Genomic DNA, 20,966 nt, shown 5'->3' on the forward strand with positions numbered 1-20,966 from the left:
TGTATTTCGCCTAGATATTTATAACCAGTGACAGACCCTGGGGTAGCTGATATAAAATTATTAAGTATTAAGCCATGACTGCAAATTGGTTGACTAAATTAAGGCATTTCCATGATCCTTATTCCTATAATGATAGAATAAATTACCGTAATACATGATCTCATATGGAAATGCTGTTTTTTTATATTCAAACCCATGTGATGGTTGTTATAAACTTTGGAGCTTCAGTTGTTTGGTTTTCTTTTAATACCCTTCGTCAATCTATAACCCACAATAACATAATTTCAGAGATGAATACAACTAAGTCCTTTTGTACTTGTAATTTTAAAAAAAAACCTAATATATATATATATAGCTTCCAAAGTTTTCTTATGGTTAGTAGCAATAAGAAAAGTCAATTCACACTTGCATCAAATCAAGCTCTAGTTATTTCCACTAATTTTGTTTGTAGGAGAAAAGACGGTGGTGGGGGTACTTCTGTAAATCCATTGCATTATAGTATCCGTGGTACATTATTGTACAGTTGAGCTGCAAATTGTCAAGCAGGCAATATAAAATTAGAGGGGAGAGCTAAATAGCTTGTAGGCAGAAACTTATGCTTTTGGACTTGGAATCTAAATCTTAATTTCCGCAACTATGACTTTCAGACAAGAAATGGATAGCAACTGCCACTAGAAAATCAAAGTCAACTCCTCTTAAAACCCCATAATTAGACAGGTTTCGCTTGCAGCAGTTACATTACATGCAACCACCATGTATCTGCAAGCCTTGGTGCCTTTCTTAACAAGAAAAGAAAAAAAAAAGATTCTTTAGTTGATAAGTAGAACCATATATCATGGCATATCTTAAGGGGGGCGCACCTATAAATCACATGGGTGATGCCATCTTTCCATTCAACTTTCCTTACCCAAGTAACGCAACCCCCATTGCTCACACATGATTTCATGTTCTTGTATTCCATTGGTAATGGAAATTGTATTTTATTTGCAGCTTTTTAAAATAATGGTGATGGCTTGAAGGTCAAGAAATATGTGTACTTTCTAAGGTGGAAAAGGCTTGAGAGAAAACGTACAGTACTAACAAATCAGATACAGATTTGACTGATAACAGGGTTGGGGGTTATCTCTAAATCCAAATCCCCTTCCCGGATGATATTAATCAAATAACATGATTGTGGTTTAGGTTTTACTTTCTATGGCAAGCAACCAGTTGAATCTTTCAAATGCATTCCCTACTTGGAATTCAAAATGATGGTCAAATGTGATAAACGGTGTTAATTAAAGCTATCCTTTCCTTTCCAATGAAGGTTAAAAAGACTGCTAATAAATGCTTTGATAATTAGCAATGGAAGGTGTATGAATGTATGTTAAGAAGCAAAGCTAAATTTCCACTTCCCTCTCAATGCATAATTGTCTATATAAACTATGGATTACTCGAAGTTGCAACAATGGATGTAGAGAGAACTTTTGGTTCAAAGCAAAATTCATCCCGACTATAAGGGTGAAATTTATCATATCATGGAATCCCCTAAGAACCAAGTCCTAGACCCACATTTCTTGTATTTGTGTCAATATTTTTATAGACTTTGATACATTAATAAGTCTCTATTATATAAATTTTGGCACATTGATTTAATCATATTGTGTCTAATATTATCAAGTCTGTTGAGTTCCGTACAAAATTACTCAACAAAAAGAGTTGAGTAATAATATTAAGTACTGAAAAAGAGCTAGCTTGTAAACAATTTCCTAGTATAAACAATGCTGGTTTAACCAGACCAATTGGAACTGAAATCCAAAATGGATATCATATGTCAGGAATGTGAAGTAAGAAAGGAGGAGCATTGCTCAACAGAGTTCCACTAGCCTCCTCATACGATGCATTTACCAACCTTGGTTCCACAATCTCTTGCTGCCATTTCTCCTTCAGTTCTTTATGTATCCTAAAATTAACAAACAAAAACACACACATAAAAATAAAGCCTACTTCTCCCCCATATTTAAATATCCGAATTCATAAACAATAATTGTAGGATCTTACATAAGCAGCCACTCTTTAAAATACTACCATCAGCAGCAGCATATATAAAATCGAAAGGACTCTGACAGATAATTGAGTTCAATATCATTTACAACCATCCGATATAGCTCGATTGAAAGAAGATCAATGAGGCTTCATGCTTCCATTTTTCCATCTTAATATACCTCATCATGAAAAAAAATCAAATGTTCATCATTAATGAAATTAACTGTCTTAAATCGTGTGGAAAATTTAAGATTTATAGGAGTGGTGTTATTACATTTAAAATTACATGTGTGGCATGTTTGGTAACTAGTACGTTACATTGTATTGAGTGTAATTGGAATGTCTAATTTATACTTTTCAATTCCATGTAAATTATAAATAATTACTCTTAAATCCAATTCACCTATTACTTTCTAAACACATCTCTACATTTTTTCAAGTGTGGGAAGTTATTTTTATATAATATTAGTAGTATTTTAATTTGTAACATATATATATTTAAAATATATATTTATGTTATTTTATTAATTTTATTTAAATAATAAAATTTTATTGACAATAAAACGTTTCATACTTTTTTCCACATACTAAACATTTAACTAAATTATATAGTATTTATTATTAATTATTTATACTTGATAGTTCAACAAATATGGAATATTAAAGTAATTAGATAAAACTCTGTTAAACCTGCTCATGACCCGGGTCACTCGGCCCGTAGGCCAACCTAAAAAGTGAGAGGGTTTGGGCAAAAATATAGGTCCAAAAAATAGTTTTAAACAAAAAAAAAGGTCTATTTAAAAAATGGGTTGGGTCTCAGGTAAGGCATTTTTTGCCCGGATTCAGCCCAAATTCACATAAGGTTGTTTTCTCTCTATTTTGCTACTATTTCACTATTATGTTACTATTATTTTGTTGTTATTGTTTGGATATTGTATAACACTTGTTTTTATTGTTAATTTTGTTATTATTTTAGAAGTATTTGCTTGTTAAGTTGCATCTCTCCTAGTGTTATTCAAGTATACATATTTTTTAAAATTTATTTTCAATTTGTTGGGAAATATTTATTTTAATGTTTTTAGTATTTTTGATATATTATATAGATTTAAAAATAATATAAAAAATTAATATGGGTGGGCTAAGCCCGAGTTTTAGCATTTTTATCTAGGCCGGACTTGGGCAAAATTGTAGGCCAATTTTTCAGGGTAGGCTGGGCCTAGCAAATAGGCCTAATCTTTTGGTTGGGCTTGACCCAGCCCATGAGCACCTCTAAACTCCATATGATTCTTATTTTTATTGTTAATGATTGTATTAATAAATGTATTATTGACTACCTTTCTAAACTAACATATTACATAAGAAGATCTGATTTTTTTTAAAGTTTTGTTACTTGCTCAAAGTTTATATCTTCTCAAGCATTATTGATAATTTTTATAATAACGAATATTATTTTTTAAATTTAAACTATATAATTGTGTAATTACAATTTATACTACCAAATATGATATAAAAATGACAACATAATTACATTCCGCCAACTAAAGGAATTTTAAGAATTAGAATTCCTTATAATTACAAGATGAAATAATTACAATTTCATTAAATTACTCTATTATGTCCAAATACACCCTCAATATTTAAACATATAACAATTAATTAACACAATTAAAAGGTATTGATGTGACACTCTAAAAAATATTATAAAAATTTATTTAGTTATGTAAGAGAATATAAATAATTATAAAAATCTAAAATATGTGTGTTTGAAATGAAGATATTATTCACATAAATGTAAAATCATATGAAGATTGCGTCACCCTCCCCAAGCAAACCGCTGGTAGGAGTAAAAGATTATAGCATGTGATAAAAAAAGTTTTCTTCATATTTACTTAAAATAACACATCATAACCATAAGTTGTGGTGTGATAATTGTTTACCTCATCTATTAATCATGAGGTTGCGGGTTTAATTCCTATCTATGAGAATGGAGCACACATTTCATGAGTATCCATTAACTTTTTTTGGATAGCACTCGAAGTGAGAGAATTAATTTTTGCAATTGAGTCCCATATTTGGATTGAGGATGTGCTTGGTGGGTGGACAAAGAGTTAAAAGGAGAAGTTCAATTGCTTCTTATTCACTAAACAAGAACAAATAGTTAAATTCTTAAATTAGCAAAAAGAAATTAAATTAAAAAGGAGTAGATGAATTTGATTGTAGGTTCTATTAAAGTTCATTTTAACTATAATAGTATAATAACGTTTAATTTTTTATATATTTTTGAAAATTTATACCATTTTTATAGTGTTAAAATAAACTAATCTGGGAAAAAATGTTTAAGGACCAAACTTAAAACATTGTACAGTTAAAGGACTTAAATGTAGCTTTATCCCTTTGTTTCATTCGTCTTTTCTCGGGTCAAAATGAATTGGGTAGGCTGAGTTGAAATGGGTTTTAAGTTGGGTTTAGTGGCAAAGAGATCCTGGCCCGGTCCCTTATTCATCGTTGAGCGTGGATTTTTAAAGTATTTTTTGGATAAATAATAAATTTCATTAACCTTGTTTTTAGATAATCATAAATTTTAATTAATCTGATCACAGTAAAATGTAAAATATGCTGCAAACAGGCGGTCATAATTTTTTACTAGTCCCTCCCTGTTACAAAATTTACAAATCCCAAATAAAGTGTTTGAATATTTAAACTCTATTTATAAAATTAATTTCTTAGTACAAAAAATTCACTATTACAATGTTTAATTTTATTGTTACTACTATTTTTAACCCCACCGAAACTAATTTGAAAATTTAATTGTGGTGAGCTTAAACACTTTTTAGAGTCTTTTAACTGTATTAGATGTTTACTTTTTCACCGGAGGTTGAAGCTCCGGTGGATAAATTGTTTTCTTATTGGAGAGCATTTTTATAATTTTGGCCTTTTCTTTTATTTTTTCTTATGAAATGTTTTTTTATTTAAAAATAAAATAATTTTAAATTTATATAATTGATAATTTTACTACATTATAAATTAATATAGTCTATTGTTATAATTAATGTGATCAATTTAAACAAGCAATCACATAAATAAATACAAAATACAAAAAAATTTGTTTTATTTATTTTTATGTTATTAATTCGTAATTTAATGTAAAATATAATTTTAATTATAGATTAATATGATAAAATGTCTTTAATAATCATTTTTATTCTCACCTCACCTTACAATTGTATTTAAATTCTAACGCTCACAATTAATTAAATATTTAATCCCATTACTACAACACCATCTCACGTAATTTTACTAATTACCCAAAGGAAGTCTCAATCTTGGTATTTACATATAAAAACTTGACCTTGGTGGAAAACTAAAAAGAAAAAGAGAGAGAAGGAGAATGAAGGGTTATTATAGGTGACGTGAGGGAGTTATGGGCAGCAGCCGAAAGTAACTGATAAAGTCCAATTGTGCTTTAAAACAAAAACAAACTTAGGGTTGCAAATGCAATCCTCGATCCTAGTAGTAAATGGACCACATTTATAATTTATGAGTACCAATACTGGCATATAAAATATATCTCCTTTGGCTTAGCTTTTTACTTCATTAATCAATCACATTCAACATCTCCATCATCGTTATTCATCCTCATCACTTTCGCCCATGCCCCCTGTGTCAACACTTGTTTTATCTTGCGTGTCAAAAGGAAAATAAGACAATTAATCCATATCAATATTAATATTTGTCACATCGTGCTTTATTATTGATATTAAACGATATTAATAAAATGGTTCAGTCAAAAAATGGAGAGATGTAAGTGATATTGAAGTGGAAAAAGGAGGAGAAGAGATTGAAGGGAGAGAGTCTTGGCAAGAGGAGTGTAGGTTAGTCGTCTTTTGTCATGGAGTTTGAAGAAGTATTTAAGAAATATACTCATAATGGGCTGTCATTCAACTGTAGCTTTCTTTTAGACTGATCATACAACTTAGGGCCAGTTTTCATTACTTTCCTGAAAAGTGTTGTGGAGAAGTGCTTTTCAGAAGTGCTTTTGAGAAGTGCTTTTGAAAATTTTGAGTGTTTGGCATTGCTGTCAAAAAGTGCTTTTGAAGAATAAAATGTCCGTTTTAGACATGATATTATAAAGTAACAAATATGTATTTAAATAATGTTCAAATTAGTTAATATTATGATATTTTAGCAAAAATATCAAAAAAAATTTATTATAACTTATTATTAATATTTTAATATATAATATTAATTTTAAATATTTTTAAGTAATTAAAATTATTTATTTATTAAATTTAATTAGAATATATAAACTATGTTTAAATATTTAAATATAATAATTAAATATTTGTAATTAGATATTGACACATTATCTAACAAAAGTATTCGCGCATAGCGCATACTACTTTTTAATACCATATAAAAGTAAGGTTAAATACTACTCAACAATTTAATATACCATATATATTTTTAGAAATAAATAAATTGCCAGTAAAAGAAAGGCTACCCACGCTTGGTTATACAAATAAAGCAGTTCCTAAAAGATTATTATAAATATAGAAAGTTTGTGTGTGTGGTGGGGCTAAAAAAGTAAAAAACCAGCTTAGAAGCACTTTTCTGCTGGAAAAGCTATAAATTTCTGCTTCTTCATCTTGGCAAAAGCACTTTAAAGAAGTTGAAAAATTGACCCCAAATGAAGGTTATTCTTCATTACTTTTCACCCAAAAGCACTTTTGGGTGTAAAAGTAGAAGAACTAGCCCTTAATGTGATAGAATTGAATAGTATATTAATAAAAAGTGATAATTATTTTATTAGATAGCTAAATTTGACGTGACGTGGGGCGAGGTTATCTCCTTATATAGATAATTAATATGAATTATTATTTCTCTTTTTTAAATATTTTTTTAAGAACCTTATATTTGAAGAATAAGAATAAAATCATCGAAAATGAGAGTGAAACAAAAATTTATAGCAAATGACAAATCCCATATCCTTGCGATAGCGTAGCCTATAAAATAAGTTGTTGGTGTGGATTATATGGGGAAAGAAAAAAATAACTTTTTGAGCTTTTATATATTAAAATTAATTGAATACATTGACAATTCAGTAGAGGCAATAACTGATAATTTCATCATCTAATTTATGCTTATATATAGCCGTTTTCATTTTCATTTTATTGATAAGCATGTAACATATCCAATTGTATGGCCTAATATATATAATTAATAGTCATAAAATATGCACGATTATTGATCAAAATTACGTGACAAAAAGTAGGAGTAGCTAATTATTTTTATTATTTTCTAAAATTTTTATTTATTTAAATTAAAAGACTTAAATATCCCTCTCTATATTTTTTAAATTTAAACTTTTATTTTAGTGTAAATTATCAATGTTATTAAAATTATATTGCCGGAAAATAATAATTCAACTTAAAATTAATTTAAAATTATAATTAATTAAATTGAAAATATAAATTAAGTGATATCAACTTAATTTGAAACAAGAGCTATTAGACAGATATATTGATAGGAATAATATTTTAAGAAAGGAGACATATGACAATTTTTTAAAATTATTTAATGTACCAAATATTAATTCATATTAATTAAGAAAGGAGACATCTATTTCATTGTATTTTTTTTTCTCATGAGCCAATATCATGAGTTAATCTACGAAACTACTTAGAAAACAACAACAAATATCGTTACTAGGGAATTTTGCTTAAAAAACATAAATATCATTACTAGAGAATATATGTATTTTAAATTTTTATATAAAATCTTTTTAAGAAAATCTGATTAAACAACATAATACCAAAGTTTAAGCCTCGTATCTTTAAATATTAATAAAGTAGTCTTAGTGTAACACCCCTAACCCGTATTCGTCGCCAGAATAGGGTTTCGAAGCATTACCAAGTAATTGTAATCTATTTATTTATTTCAAACATTTCAAAAATAATAAAATGATTCATCATTAACATGCATAAAGTCCCTTATTAAGCCTTTGAGAGTTTGAAAACACTTTAAAAACGATTTGAGACTAAATCGGGAACGTTTGAAAATTTTTGGAAATAGTTAGAAAAATTTTTAGCTGCAGGGTTCACACGGCCGTTTGGCCAGGCCGTGTGGGCATTCGAAGTAGGGACACACGGCCGTGTCTCAGCCCGTATCTGTGCCTGTGTAACTCTCTAACTTGGGTCACACAGCCAAGCCACACGCCCGTGTGCCCAGCCGTGTACCCTTTGCAATGGCCTCGCACGCCCGTGTGCTAGTCGTGTGGACCGAAAATGTGCCTTAAACAACCAATTTACCATTTCCTACAAACTTGGACATTAAACGACTCAAAAACCATTCGTTTAATTGATTCAAAACACGATCAAATGCAATCAAAACATGTCAAAACAATCATCCTAGGTGTCTAACCAACGTACCATCATTGGCACCACATTTATATTCTCAATTCATATCACCAAAGCATCATTCAAATCCAAGTTATAAACATACCAAATTCAATCCATTTTGCCTAGTTCATAAGCACTTAAACATCAATTAAAATTCACATGCACCTATCTAGATTTTGGTTCAATTTACCATGCCATAATATGGCTTCAAACACAAACACAAACACATGTTTATATGTTTATACCAAACTAACATTACACTTATAACCTTATTTACAATCCATCCACAAAATAATTATCATTTAGACATCCTAGGTACATGCCGACACAAAAGATAAACATCACCACATTTGAGTTCGAGATCGTTGTTGGAAGCTGAATCGGCGATCAAAAGTGAAGTACCTAATCTGCGCACGGAAAAACAAAACCATGCGCTGAGTAAAACTCAATGATATTTCTATAATCCAAATATTTAAAGACAATATAATATAATATGCACAATTGAATTTTAAGCACATATTAATGTTTAGTATCATGACTATCATATGCTATCATATTTCATTTGTTAAACAATATCCCAATTCACACATTTGCTATATAAATAGATATTAACATATCAAACCACATTATATACAATGGCATTAGTCATTCAATACTCAACTCATGAATACATCATTTCATACCATACTTAATTCTCATCACTTGCTATACAATAGCTTTTCACAATTTGATCTACATATCATTTAAGCAATAACATTATTCATTCCATATCCAATTCATGAGTATATAACTCATATATTTCATATGTTTACAACATATTTCATATTCCATTTTCAATTCACTATATCATTTTCATTCCTCATACCATGCCATTTCAATATCAATTATAAAACTTTATTATTTATTTACCCCTATTAACACGACTTGGACTCGGACGGATACGCGGATCCAACCAACACACCAGTTTGGCACCCAGTGCCTCATTGGATAATTCGAAGTAATATATGCGCCCAGTGCTATAAAAATTTGACACCCAGTATCTCATCGGTTAAACCAAAGTAAATTGCCACCCAATGCCTTATCGACTCGAAGTCAAAGAAATCATTGAACTCTTTCTATCCTATAGCATGCCATCTATATCCGACTCAGCCTGATACAGTTAATAGGGTCTAATTTCACTTTCCAAATACAACCAACATTCAATTATCTTCTTTGTACAATATCACATTTACACATATATATTCATAATATATATACCAATTCAATCCATTGCAATCAACTTTAATTCAATTCAATATCAAAGTGTCAAATACTTACCTCAATCACTTACCATATGCATTAAATCAAAATACAACAATTAGTAACTAGGTTCGGATTATAGAAATACAAACCGTGAATTCCGAGCTATTCCACGTCGATTTTATCTTTCCCCTTTTTAGTCGAGGATTCCGGTACGACGTTAGCTACGGAATTAAAACAATTAAAATTCATCAATACAATAAAATTTTAATTTCATATTGAATATTGAATATTTCAATTTTTACTCAATATTTGCCTAAATTCCAATTTAATCCCTAAATCAAGACTATTTTTTATTCTTCACATTTAATTCTATAATTTCATACAAATTCCACTTTAAGATAAATTTAACTCTCTATTTTCACCTAAACCCATAAATTTTTAATTTTTCACAATTTAGTCCCTATTACTCAAAATTTACAATTTATTCTACAATTTAATCCTTTTTCATTTTTAGCTTAAAAATCTATCAATTTAATCCCTAATACTAAAATTATTCAACATTAATAACATTTAAAATCTTAATAATTGCTAAAATTTCGATATGGGTTGGATAGTACTTAACACCGGAATTCCAAAAACATAAATATTACAAGAAAAGAGATTAAATTGACTAACCAATTAAACTTTGAAAAATTTGAAGCACTTGGCCGTGCGTGACTCTCTTTTCTTTCTCTTTTTCTTTTTTTTTTCTTTCTTAATTTATATGACTTCTTTCTTTCTTTCTTTTCTTATTCATTCTTTTAATACTTTTTTGTTTTATTATTATATAATATATATTTACTTTTACTTAATTATTAAGATTCTTAATATTATAATATATTTTAACTTTAACTAATATAATATAGGTATAATTACTACATTGGCCCTTTAATTAATTTTATAATCAATAATTCAACTTTTACCCTATACACAATTTAGTCCTTATACCAAAGTAAATTCACTTAACCGAAACCTAATTAACTACACAATTAGCTTCGTAAATATTTATTATAGATATTTACGAGTCTGATTTACGAGAACAGAGTCTCGGAAATGCACTTTTCGACACCGCTGATTATCGGGTCGTTACACTTAAGGCCTGTTTAGCATTGCTTCTAAAAAACATTTTTGGGACAAAAAAAAACACTTTTGAGATAAAAACATTGCTAAACAAGATTTTTTTTAGCTTTTCAATGGTGCTTTTGAGACCAAAAAAATGGTTTGCAAAAAAACACTTTTTTGGCAAAAGTAGAAACAAAAATTTTCAGTTTTTACTCAAAAGTGCTTTTTTTTGCACAAAAACATTTTTGAGAAGCAATGCTAAATTAAGTCTTAACCATTATTTTAAGATGTATTAAATTTTTTAATTTTAAAATAAATATATCCTTTTTCATGTATTACTTTTAATTTCAATCTAGTACATATATTCTCACACAATAAAATATCATGGAAACTCCTATATTAGGAGTCAGATTACACTTTACTTTCTTTACTCAAAAAATAGTCAAATTAATCATTGTACATTAGACTAAAGAGCAAATTGATCTTTCTATTAAAAAATCCATCAATTTCTATTATTAAAAATTGGCATTGTAAATCAACATGAGGTATACATGGCACACCACATATCACTATATGTTTATTCTGTCAGCCACGTCGGTTTTTTAACAGTACAAATGGATAAAATTTTGAACATAGATAGCCAATTTACTTTTTAAACTAATGTATAAAGATTAATTTACATATTTTTAGATAAAAAGAACAAACTCGTAATACAAACACCTTCATGATACTTTTACCATTCTCACACGCAAAAGTAAATGTGAATGAGGCCGGGATTTATGAAGATTTTTTTTTCTTTAAATAAAAAAAACATCAACAATTAAAAGTTGATAAGTCGTTTTGGGTAGCTAAGTTTGGAAGATGCTACATTTGCTTATTCACACGCTTTAAGATGGTTGCGTGACCAAATAATTGAGGCATCTAATTCTAGTCATTCATTTATTATGTATGAGTTTATAGTTAGTTACTTTTTATTGAAGAAAACCCTACCAAAATGCCATAAAGCCAACCTCTCTTGCACGAAATGTCAAGAACATTCATTCTAATAATTTTTCTCTTTAGCCATGAAAACCCAATTTTAGAAGTTGGTTGAGTCTTAGTTAAATAACATCCTTATAATTATAATAATTTAAAAAATCATAATTTTAAACATTTTTAAGTATGTGTTTTTCTTCGATTGAAGAATTTTAAAGTATAAATAGAAGTAGACATTATATTAAAAAAAATTAATGTAAACTTTTAAATTATTATTTATTATTAAATATATTTATTTTAAAAAATCTTTATATTTTTTTAATCTATAAATGGAATAAAATTGTTAATATAGTAGGCCATCAAATATCATTTACATTGCCAAGTTTTACATTTGTACTTCTCTGTGTTCAATATATTTGTACTTTTAACCCATGTGCGTTCGTGAAGCGTATTATATATTTTAGATAATATTTAATAAATAAAATAATTTATAAATTTACGAACCGTTTCATATTAGAATAATTCTATCTCTATTTCCAAATGCAAAAATGTTATATCATTTCAAGGATTAAAATATAATTTATTTAAATAATTAATTGATTAGAATTTTATTTAAATTTATGATATATAATAATATAATATTTAGTTGGTGTTTATGATTAAAAAATCATTAAATTAGTTATAAATATAATTATTCTAATACGAAATAATTGTTAAAATTTTGTTAAACACTTATTTGGTACCAACTTCTTTTTAAATATACGTATAAAAAATATAAATATAATTATGATAATTCTCATACCAGCTCTCCTATAATGAAAAAGAAAAAAAATTTATGAAATTACCATTTAAATAATTAATTTTAAGAACAATTAAAGATTGAGTATTAAAATTAATAAATGAAGTGAATCAGTTGAGGCTATTTTATATGTGACGATGTAAAGGTAAAAAGATTTTCTTTCTTGGTGGTGGTAACAGACCCATGCAGTTATATAAACGCGGAGGATGTCAGCATCCATAAATGATTATTAAGGTCTGTTATTTTTAATGCAGTTAATATTATTTTAATCCATAAAACTCTTTAATTAAAAACATAGTTAATCATTTAGGTTTGTTTACCTATAAAAGGTTTTATGGAAAATATTTTTTTATTTTTTTGTGTTTGTTTTATAAAAAAATAACTTTATCAACGTAAAATGAACTCTTTCAAAAAGCGTAAGTCGTTTTCCGGAAATAATCTCATTTACAGATAATTTTATCTTTATATAAAAATAAATTTAAATTAATTTTAATATTATTATATTGATAATAAATTTTATTTTTATTTTTAAAAATATTAAAAATTATTAAAATGTTAATATAAAATATTATATTTTTCATTATTATTAAACATACATATTTAATTATTTATATTTAGTCATATAATAAATTATATTAATAATTTATTATTTTAATAAATTCTTTAATATTTCAATTTTATTTTAATAATTTATTTTAAAAATAATAATTTTAAATAATATTCTTCAAAAATATTCAATATTAATATTTTAATAATAAATATTTTGTAGTATAAAGGTTAAAATATGTCATAAGTCTATGTACTCTTCACAAATTTGCAATTTAGTTTCTGTACTTTTATTTTCAAGAATTTAGTCTCTCCACTTTTCACATTTGAAAATCAAGTCTAATGGTTGACATTGTTTTTTTTTTGTCAATTTTGTTGATATCCCATTTTTAAATAAAAAATACTCACTTGGTAGTCATGTAACTAAAAAATGGCATTGTAATAAACTTGAATTTAACAAAATATTTTTAATATATGCACAAAACTATAAAATATAAAATTATAGATATAAAATAAACTCAAATAAACAATGAAAAGATAAGGAAACCTCAAATGTATGTTTGTTTCATTGAAAATAACTTTTTATGAAATATTTTTAAGAAATCTGTCAAACAACAGAAAATATTTTACACAGATTCATCCAAACACAAAAAAGTAATAAATTTTCCAGTAAAGTAAGTTATATTTCAGAAATCGTTTTTCGAAAACCATTTTCAATGAAACAAACAGACCCTTATTGAAGAATAATAAACTAAAAATTAATTAAAAAATTCTATTGATGGCTTGATTGGATAAGGCGGAAAGGATAATGAACATGTGTGGTTCACCTCGTCTGATATAAGGTGACTCCATCTAAGATGAAGGGGACAAAAGAGAACAAGATACATAGACAATACAAGATTAGCCATTAATCATTACTATGCTAAAACTCCATCCTTAGTGGCTCTCCACACCACAAATGATGTGAACCACCACGATAGTTTACTACAATACCTTTGTATAACTTAATTTTTATATAAATTAATGTCATCTATGAGAAACTAGTTGAAAAGTATGGCTTAACCAACCTAGAATATTTCGGAAGTGGAAGAAAACGAGGTTAAGTATGAGAAGAGATTTTCAACATTACCAAAACCAATATAGATGTTGAGATAACCAACACAATCATGAGAGTTATTACTAGCATGTTTATGGATAAGAGCATTATTAGTGGCGAGAACCAAGGGCGAAATATCAAAGTTATTCTGCTTACGACTAATATGACCAACTGTTTGGTCAGTGAGAATACTACGAACAACCTTAGGTGGAGCAACCATCTAGAAATTTTCAACATTACTCAAATCAACAAGAACTTGCCAAAGGTAACTAATAGCTACAACCTCATGGGTTATGAACCCCACCATGCAAAATAATACGCTCATGACCCAGTAATACACTGAGCTACAATAGTAACTTAAGATATTGCTAGAAAACACAACTAATAGAAAGAAACCATCTAACAAAATGCTCAAATTATTCGTGAGTTAAAGGTAAAATGAGGTTATCTAGAAACAGTGGGTGTAGCATCATATCAACAATTGGGCATAGGAATCATCCATGTAGAACAAGAAGAATGAGAGTAGATTGCAACCTAGAAAAAAGGGGCATGTCATTGATTAGTCCTCCTTTCAAGCGGCAAATGGAGGTATTGAGGAGGGAAATGTACCTCTTGAAAGTATTGGCAAAGCCTAGAGAAGTTTCATCAAACTAGTACTCAAATGATCCATTGAATTCTTAAGTTGCCTCGGAGCCAGTCCTAGTTTCCTTTAAACCACCAAAGGAGACATACAAGGGAACGAAAAATCCAATGGATCATCTACACTAGTATAATAGTTACATAAGGATTATGGGCACCTTCGACACCCTCGAGTGCAAGTTATTTCCAATGATGTTGTGAGAGCATGCTAGAAGTTGGTACCCAATGTTTTTTGTAAGGCCTTTAGGTAACTTTGACAAATTGGCTTAGTAGTTTATAGGATAACACTCGTCTAACATCATTGCATTAAAAGGTGAAAGTTTCTTACAAGAATTAAAGACCTAATAGACAATTGAGTGATCCATTCATTCACAACTAGAACGTTGGAAAATTTGTTTATGAAAATAGTTTTGTTACATAGTAGAAATTCAAAAAATTTCATAAAATATGAACCTTTGTTGTGTTGTCTATAGCAATAAATTTGACCAAACATAGTACATATGTTCTTAGACTAATGAGACTAGCGGATACTTAGCTTTCAACCAATGATCTTCTTTTTTACCTTTGAACCCTCAGTTTCCAAGAGAATGAGCTCTTATTTCAAACGAAACACTAAATGAAAACTATAACTTTCTAGTGGAGAAAGTTCACTTTCTCTAAGGCAACCAAAATCGAAATTACTTTCACAAGTACTTACGAAAAATCGAATTTATTTGTAGCTAAATAGTTTTTCCTAAATTTCGACAGAGTATCCATGTATGACTGATGTGAATATTTGGCAATCTCATAATCTCTATTTATAGGGAAAATCACAAGAGTATTACTTGAACAAAAAGAGAGGGAAAATAATATTTTAATAGAAAACCTAGAATCTCTTTAGAACATTATGTAGTGGGCGACACATACACATTAAAATAATATTTAATAGAAAACTTAAATCCTTAATCTTTTTGGGTTAAATCTATTAATCTAAAATAATCATATTTTATATCATAACCACCATTGCAACTTGCATAATGAAAAATATTATTACTAACAAATATTAATAACAATCATTCGTCTTTAACTAATGACCTATAACCACACTCATTTTCTATAATTCATGCAATGTCGATGATAAGATATCATTTACTTTTTAATTGAGCTATAAATTCCACTATTGTAGGTGAACTCATGCCATACATAATTCATATACCCAATATACCAACGGATCCATGATCAATTCAATTTAGGTCATGTCCGATGTATATCCGCTCTAATACCCAATATAAATTATCTCCCCAATTGGACTTAATAGACAATATAATAGTCCACTGAACAATTTGCTCATTTTGATTCCTTAGATTATGTACCACTTAGATTACTTACTAATTAAGTTGTTTTCTTGGATCATAAACTCACCCTTATGATGCAACTTAGTACTGGTTAAATCTTAGGTAACTAATGTGCCAATATATGTTTTGTTCATTTTTCCTTGTCGTGCAAAAACCAAAGAGGACAAATATACAAAAGAAATTAATTGAACTATATATGAAATTTGATTAACCATTATGTTTGAAAAATTACAAGTATAAATGCTTAAATAACTATACTAAGGGCACAAATTCCCAACATAGAGTAACCCACAAGCATTTAAATTACTAAGACAAGATTTAGCTTCAACAAATCAATGAGAGCAAATGAGGACCCTAGCTTATAACTATTATATTGTCCCTTAGCAACTTTATCCTTCAAGTTGGGCACTCCTACTCAACTTTCATGTACCAAGCTCTTTCATCGCTATGGGAAAAGAAAGATTCCCGATATATCTTTCATATAGATAAACCGACCCTTATCTTAATGACAACTATTTGGTTTATCAAAGATTGGTGAGCACACATTCTTGTGGTATTGGAAATAGTAAAGGCCTTGTTGGCCTAGTTTGCGAGAAAATTGATGGAAGTAAAAGTTTTGGAAATGACTCAAGTCAAGCTATTCCCTATTTTACGATCAAGAAACATGCCACCAAGGAATCGACAACAAGCTACCCTTAAGTCGCGCCAAGGGAGTTTAACACCTCCATGAACCATATACAGAGAAGCAAATGAAAGCGCAATTAAAAAATGTACAAGACAAGAAAAAGAATCCCTTTTTCATTGTCTATGATGTTGCTCAATTGATGAATGTTCTTGTCAAAATAGAATATCGATAATGGCAATAATAGAGAAAAATATAGAACACACAGATTTTACGTAGAAACCCTTTTGGGAAAAAAACCACAGGCAGATAAGAAAAAAATTCATTATGTCAAATTTGAATTATCACAATAAGTATAGATTGCGTCTATTTATAAGTTTAGAAAACCTTATTATAATCAACATCTAATAGAAGTAATGCAGTAAAGTTGAAACACCTTATTCAAATCAATATCAAATAGAGAAAGTAAACACCTTCCCTCTCGTGGATTCCCCTCTCTTGCCACTTGTATTTGAATTTAATAAGAATTTGGGTCACAACTCTAACAATCTCCACCTTGACATGAATTCTCAATAAACAAGTTCTCCACCTTTTTCATGAAACCCCTTAAGGGTTTATCTTCAACAATGAACACCAACCAAGTCTAAGCAATGCTCAAACTTGGTTATAAGAAGTGGCTTAGTCATCATATCTGTAGGTTTATCATGAGTACTAATTTTGCTCACAACAATATCACTACGAGCAATAATATCACGAACAAAATGATATCGAGCATTAATGTGCTTTGTTCTCTCATGAAACATTTGATCTTTCGTAAGGAAGATGACACTTTGACTGTCACAAAATACTATACTAGTTTGAAGGTCTTTATTAAGTTCAATAAAGAGCCCCTTTAACCAAATAGCTCTTTACAAACCTTAGTAATCGCCATGTACTCAGCTTCAGTGGTAAACAAAGTGACAGTAGTTTGCAAGGTGGCTTTCCAACTGATTGCGCAACCCCTAATTGTAAAGACATAATTTGTAAGAGATCTTCTTTTATCAAGGTCTCTAACAAAATCAATATCAACATACCCAATGACTTCATCTCTATTTCTTCCAAACTGTAAGTAAACAACAGTAGTGCCTCGTAAGTATCTCGAAATCCACTAAAATGCTTTCCAGTGTTCTTTACCGAAATTCGCCATGTATCTACAGCTGCACTGACTACATATGATAGATCTAGCTGTGAACAAACCATAGTATACATAAGAGATACTACTATACTAGAATATAAAACATTTGACATGTAAACAATCTCATCATCTGAATGTGGAGACAAAGTTGATGAATCTGAAATAGGTCGTCAAAGGAGTACTAACAAGCTTAGCACTCTGCATATTGAACCTACAAAGAACTTTCTCAATGTACCCTTTCGAACTTAGGTACAATTTACTTGCTTTTCTATCTCTGAAAATCTCAATACAAAGTATCTTCTTTGCTACTCCCAAATCCTTCATTTTAAATTCTTCACTAAGTTGGGTTTTGACTTTTCTCATCTCTCTTTTATCTTTTGCCGCTATCAATATGTCATCAACATAAAGGAGTAGACACACAAAAGAACCATCACTGTTTTTCTTAAAATAAACACAACTGCCAAAGTTACTTCTTTTGAAATCATGAGAAGTCATAAAGGAATCAACCTCTTGTACCATTGTCTTGGTGACTGTTTTAAACAGTAAAAAGACTTTTTCCGCAAGCAAACATAGTCCTCTTTTTCTGAGATTGTAAACCCCTCTGGTTGTTACATATAAATGTCCTCATCAAGTTCTCTATGCAAAAACGTTATTTTTACATCTAACTGTTCGAGCTCCAAATCATACATGGCTACAATACCAATAAGACTCAAATCGAACTGTGCTTCACAACTGAAGAAAACACATCTGTGAAGTCCATACCGGGAATCTGACTGTAACCCTCTGCAACAAGTATTACTTTATATTTGGGTTCTTCAACCACTTGAGTCCCTTCTTCCCTCTTAAACACCCATTTACAATGAACAACCTTCTTACCTTTAGGAAGCTTCACAAGATCTCATGTTCTGTTCTTGTGGAGTGACTCCATCTCTTCTTACATGACAAATATCCACTTTTCTGAGTCTTCACAACTAACTACCTCGGAATAAGTAGATGGCTTTTGATTTCCATTTATATCTTCAGTCGCATTTAAAGTATAAGCAACTAGATCAGCTTCGACCTTCACCCTCGTGGACCCCCTATCTTGTCACTTGTATTTTATTTTAATAAGAATTTGGGTCACAGCTCTAACAATTCTCTAGTGGCAAATCCATATCTATAATGGGAACCCCTAATCCTTTTAAATTGAAGAACCCACGGCATGTTTTTTTGTCATGGTTGTACACTAAATACAGTAATTGGAAGTAGGAAAGTCATTTTCTTGAAATTTCATTTTCCTTTATTGGTTTCTTTGATGAACTTGCTATGGTTTATTATGAAGCGAGATAACAAGAAAAGAAAATAAACAAATAGGCAAAAGCTAAAAGCTTTTTTAAAAACAAAAAAAAAATGCAAAAGGACTTACTAGGAAAAAAGGAAGGAAATTGATTAACTTTAAAAGCATATGAGAAAAGTACAAAAAAAGCATACAATGTGAAGGGCTAAAACATGTTGCTCAAAATTTACAAAATTGAGCTCTTCTCAAAAGACTTAAGATTTTTACTTAAGGTGAAAGGAGTTCAGTTCTGAAGTGGCCAAATCGTAGAAACTTTACTTTCACCTAAAAAATGCACCCCATCACCCCAAAATTATAGTATCAAATAAGCTCATTTTATAAACTTCTCTTTGACTGGGGTTAATTGTAATACCTCTATGGAGAGAACATCGCCTAAAAGAGACACCCCATCACCTTGACGCCACAAAGAGAACATCATCATGACTCCACCAATGACAGTCATCACATCAAATTTAATCTTATTAATACTTTTGATTTCTAAACTCTCTAACCCCACATTGGAATATGTTTGGACCATACCCTAATTTGGGTCTAAATTGGGCTCTTCTAAAGAATCAATCATGATATGGAGAACCCACTCCAAACCCTCATTATTGTATAAATATCTCCTCTTCTAAAGATTAAGAGGGCAAGATTGAACTTGTTCAATAGTCAGACTACCCATTCAAGTTCGAAAGCCTACCTGAAATTTAGGAAGATTTGAGCCAAAATATTAGGCTCAAAAAATAAGCTTGGACAAAAAAACAAAATTAGACCATTTAAACCTGGGCTTAAATTCAAACATTCAAGGCTTGGGTCCGACCCCAATTAGCCTGTTTTTTAAGTTTGTATTATATTATATTATGTTACTTTGATATAGTATCTAAGTTCTAAAGCCCACCTGAAATTTAGAAGGATTTGGATTAAAATATTAGACTAAAAAAATAGGCTTGGGCAAAAAAAAATAGACCATTTAAAAAATGGTCTAAGCTTGGGTTCAGATTCAAACATTCAAGGCTTGAACCTAGCCCCACTCAACCCATTCTCTAAGTTTGTAATATAATATATTATGCTATTTTTATATATGTTATGTAATATATAACATATAAAAATTAAATCTATAATAATATATAATACTACAAGGAAAACATTAAAAAAATATTAAGTTAGTCTATATATAAAATTTCAACAAATGATAAATATATAAAATATTAAATTATAAATAATATGAGTGGATCTAAAATGGATTTGGATTAATCATTTACAAATATTGACATGCTTAGATAAAAATTTAAGCTCATATTTTGAACCAGGTTAGACTTGAACAAGCATGTAAAGTATGGTAATTTAATATTTAAGCTCTGCTCAACCAATGAACACCTCTAATCAAAAGAGACAAAGAGAGAACCGGACATACAAACAATATGAGATCAAGCAACGATCATCACTCTGCTAAAACTAGCTCTTAAACCTCCATCTTTAGTGGCTCTATGCACCACTAGTTTATCCCAACATCGTGTATAAGTTAATTGTTATAACACAAATAAATTTAAAAATTAATAAATATAAAATCAAGTATAATTTATTTTTTCATCTAAAAAAAACTATCCACTAAATATATTTGTTTATTCATCATTTTTCTCATCCACCCCCGGTGTGCCACATAATATATGTTTTTATTTTGTACCGTATTGTATCTT

The 20,966-nt window shown here is 29.1% G+C and overlaps 1 long non-coding RNA gene across 1 annotated transcript; it reads right to left on the bottom strand.

The window, feature by feature from the left end:
• Positions 1-8,633: 8,633 nt before the first annotated feature.
• LOC121223737 (uncharacterized) lies at positions 8,634-9,885 on the bottom strand. Its single transcript, XR_005921076.1, has 2 exons — positions 9,815-9,885; positions 8,634-8,830 (listed from the first exon to the last, which is right to left on the bottom strand). It is a non-coding gene; the product is annotated as an uncharacterized lncRNA (long non-coding RNA).
• Positions 9,886-20,966: the final 11,081 nt, after the last annotated feature.

The sequence above is a fragment of the Gossypium hirsutum genome, chromosome D11, assembly GCF_007990345.1.
Source record: "Gossypium hirsutum isolate 1008001.06 chromosome D11, Gossypium_hirsutum_v2.1, whole genome shotgun sequence".
Taxonomy (NCBI): domain Eukaryota; kingdom Viridiplantae; phylum Streptophyta; class Magnoliopsida; order Malvales; family Malvaceae; genus Gossypium; species Gossypium hirsutum.